Raw genomic sequence first — 4,517 nt, forward strand, 5'->3', positions numbered from 1 at the left:
ATTCACAATGGTTGTCCATACTGAGGACCAGCCTGCGGCCTGCTGCGTTGGTGAGGAAGGCAGGGCAGGTGGGCCCTGAACAACTTGCACTCACTCCTGCTGCTGTCTCCTCTTCCAACCGCTGGGACCCAGGTGAGTCATCAGTCCTTGGAGCCTGGTGCTGCAGCCTGAAATAGAGAAAAGCCTGTGACCCCCAACCCTGAAACCTGATCCCTAATCTCTTCCCAAGGGCATGGTATGGGTGTAAGGGGTGAGGAATGAGTGACAATGGTTAGCCAGTGTTTGAAACATGCAATGACCACTGTTCTACCTGAAATACTTAGGATACAACAGCAAATAAAGACCAGTCCCCACCCTCAAGCAGGCCCCATAGTTTTGAGGGGAAAACAATTGTTCCCATCCAGGGCACAATTCCCAATCCAAGTCTTGCGGGCTAGGGGACCCAGGCCCTGCAGCTACTTGCCAAATTCTTCTGAGATGACAGCTTGTAGATATTTTTTTTTTTGGCCACAGGATCGAGAGGACCTTACTTCTGTTCCATAATGAGCTACTTTACTCCCTGTTTTTCTTCAGAGCATTCACCACCACCATATACTTTCTTTGCTTATCATCTTTCTCTCCTTGCTAGAATGTATGCTCCATGAGGGCAGGGATTTTATCTATTGCTGTATCCCCAGCATCTAGAACCATACCCAGAATAAGTACTTACCATATACATTTGTTGATTAAATGAATCCATGATCAACCACACTAGTTCTCTTTTAAGAAAGGAAGAGAGTGGTAGTATTTGGGAAAACACCACATTCCATTATAGGAGTTATTACACATAAATCTCTCTCCAATAGGAGTTATATTATGCCCTCTTTTACAATGAAAAACAGCCCATTGATGTGGAGCCAAGACTCAAGCTAACCCTCTCCAAAGGCAGTGTGCTCTTTCTACTGTTCTTGCTGCCCTGACCAGAGTGGCAGGAAAGAGAGCTGGCTCTGCTGTGTGCCCACTGTGTTCTGAGTAGCACATTGGTCACTCTGCATATTTGGTTCTACCTAATCCTAACCCCCAAATAGCCCCACATGGGTTTTTATTTCTTTTCCCATTTTGCAGATAAGCAAACACTCAGAAAGGTTAGTTTGCCCAGAGTAATCCAGCCTACAAGTGGGGAGCTGGGCTCACCTCCAGGCATGTCTAATCCAAAGATTCCTATCGTAACACCCTGAGAACTCATATGGGGATTCTGCCAAGTGCAATATGTCTCCTCTACCTATGCATTCAGGATCTGGGTAAATACCATGGGGTGAGTTCTGGGCCCCAGTGATCTTACTGTGAAATAAATGATCCTGAGTTAAAAATCCATTTGCCACTTGACTCCATGAACTCCTGCTCTGGTGAACAACAGCAATAACTTGAACCAACATCAGTTCAGAGCCAGAGTCCAGTATCCCCTCCCCTTGCCTGATCAGCCTCAGACTACCAGGAACAAGCCTATACTCCAACCAAGTTAGGGTCATGGAGCTATTACCACAAGGGTGACAAACGAGATCTGTGGGGTGTCTCACCAAAGGAAAATGGAGTTGTTATAGGACTTCAGGGAAGGGTGTTTAGGTGAAATCTGTCTGAAGCAGTGCTTGGACAGGCAGGAAGCAAAACTAGGCTGTGAGTAGTGGGTCAACATTGGTTCTGGACTGTGAAGTGGACCCAGTCTCCTATTTCCCTGGAAACCACAAAATATAGGGGCGCCTGGGTGGCTCAGTCGGTTAGGCGGCTGACTTCGGCTCGGGTCGTGATCTCGTGGTCCGTGAGTTCGAGCCCCGCGTCGGGCTCTGTGCTGACAGCTCAGAGCCTGGAGCCTGTTTCGGATTCTGTGTCTCCCTCTCTCTCTGACCCTCCCCCGTTCATGCTCTGTCTCTCTCTGTCTCCAAAATAAATAAACGTTAAAAAAAAATTAAAAAAAAATATAGATGTGGAATATGGGGTCCTAAACTCCTTATCTGGTTCCAGTTGTAAATCAAGGCTGCTTCTCTGCGTCAGTGACTTAGATCTGTCAGGAAAGAGTGGGTGTTTCACTCTTGATAATTTATCACACATCCCTGTTTTCTGTGACATTAGAGAACAAAGTTCTTCAGTAAGAAAACAGAGGTAAAATGTCATGACATTTTAAAGGTACATATCGTTTTTGGGAAAGTATTGTCTCCTATTAACTTTGAAGCTGGCTTTATCCTCGTCTGCAATTCCAGCAGTTTAATAGATTGTTTTCTTCTTCAGTCCAAGCTAATTCTTACTTTCTCATCTCTCATAAGGGTGGGTATTTCCTGTCTTTCAACATGGTTACTCCATAATTGGCCACATTCCCTTTTGGGAAGGAAATAAGGTATAGTATAAAATTGGGGGAGAGCATTAGGGTCTTTCCTCAAGGGAATCTGGCCTTTTCTTCTTTCAAGAAGTTCAGGTGTCTCTTCACCAAATACATGGTTTTTTCACTTACACTGATAGAAACTTTAGTGGGCCGTCTATCTATTTCTGTCTCAGAGACACCATCACCATTATCCAGGGCCAAAACATCTATGTTCTAACTGTTCCGATTACTGCTCTGGACCTGGGCCTGTTAAGGTGACACACTTCCACTGAAAAGGTTATGAGCTCCTGTCTGGTATTCAACAATCCCCACTGAGTTATGGAACCCATTTTCATGACAGCTCTCCTACTGTCATTCCTAGCCTATAGAAATTAGCCACTGTATCACCTTCCCAGGATGTTGGTGCTCCCCCACCAATGCATTTCTCAAGCCTGGGTGATGCTCCTTGAGGGAAGTAGGCTCCAGCCACTACAGAATGAGTATCTCTTCCAGAAAGCTTCTTTTCATCAACTGGAGAAAGTGAAATGTCCTTCTCTTCTCAATTGTAATTCATTTACTTGGTTTAGAAGCTAGGGTCCCAAGGGATGACTGCTCTGTGGTAAGCAACAAGTGTAGCACAGAGCAGGTCTGCACCATCAGAAGACAGTCTGCCTCCCAGCCAATATTGATGTCATCACCAAGCTAAGTAAAAAATTAGGTAAGAGAGAAATTTATGACTGGAATGGAGCATATGAACGACTATGTAAATAAGATCTAATACAATTTGGGTGAAATACTTAACTGAAAACTAAAACAATTAGAAATTCATTACAGGAATTAGAAGGGATGTCTTACCCATAGTTACTTAAACAGAGGATTAAAATAAAGGCTGGAATTCTTAATTAAGTAAACATCTGCACTGTATATAAAGATGGATTTAAAAAGAAAAAAAATATTTCTTCTGGATTTGGCATTCTAAGATCGCATGCAATCTTGAGGAAGACACTGTCATGGCTTCTTAGTCTTTCTGTCTCTTGAAAGGATGGGAGACCCTTGAAGCAAAAACAGTTAATTTGTCTTCCTTCCTAAAGGGCCCTTCTCTAGAAGCAAAAGTTGTAACTGAATAAAAAGCTCCAAGGCCCTATCTCAGACTGAGAAACCAGGAGAGCCAGAAGGAGCTTCTGACACAACTTCCAGAGACTAAGGTTTCCAGCCACCTCAGGAAAAGACAGACATTCTCTTTCTTATGTGGAACATGCCTGTCGGGCAATGGTTAGTGAAGTCATAAGCCAGAGGCTCCTACCTTTGAACTGTTTGTCATTTTCCGTCATTGATCAAACACCTAAAGACCCATCTACCAAACCGCATTTAAGTAAAATGTACCATTTGGAATCAGCAGATGGGCCAGCCTTGGGGCTGCAAGCTTCCTACCAGCACTGCCTTCATTCTTGGGGTGCTGGGGTGCAGCAGGTGCTAGCCTGCAGGACTCAGGAGGTATCAAGAGCCTGGGTGGTGGAGCCACACAGAGAGCACTACCACTGAGCAGACTGTGCCTCAGGTCTCACTGTGAAACAAGGTAAATAAAAGTACCTATGTCACTGAATTGATGTGAGGGCTAAATGAGAAAACCCATGCAAAGCATTAATCACAATGCCTGGCACATGCTAAGGTAAAAAAGTAAAGGTTTATTGACTGAATCACAATTTTCATTCAGCATACAACCATTATTATCACAGTAAATTCACTCCCATTTTCATTTTTTAAGTCAAAGCTATTTGCGGTGAAGTATGCTTAGGAGGATTATCATCAAGAGGCAGATTTTTCTAATCAGCTTTTCAACATTCTAAGAGAAGTAAAGACCACTGCCACTACCATATGGGCAAGAGCCTGGAAAATAAAATCTGAAGTACAGGTCAAGTCAATGTAAGAAAAAAGAATGGAGTCAAATTCTAAGAAAGCTCCTTTGGGGCGCCTGGGTGGCGCAGTCGGTTAAGCGTCTGACTTCAGCCAGGTCACGATCTTGCGGTCCGTGAGTTCGAGCCCCGCGTCAGGCTCTGGGCTGATGGCTCGGAGCCTGGAGCCTGTTTCCGATTCTGTGTCTCCCTCTCTCTCTGACCCTCCCCCGTTCATGCTCTGTCTCTCTCTGTCCCAAAAATAAATAAAAAACGTTGAAAAAAAATTTAAA

This window comes from Neofelis nebulosa, chromosome 14 (genome assembly GCF_028018385.1).
Source record: "Neofelis nebulosa isolate mNeoNeb1 chromosome 14, mNeoNeb1.pri, whole genome shotgun sequence".
Lineage (NCBI taxonomy): Eukaryota > Metazoa > Chordata > Mammalia > Carnivora > Felidae > Neofelis > Neofelis nebulosa.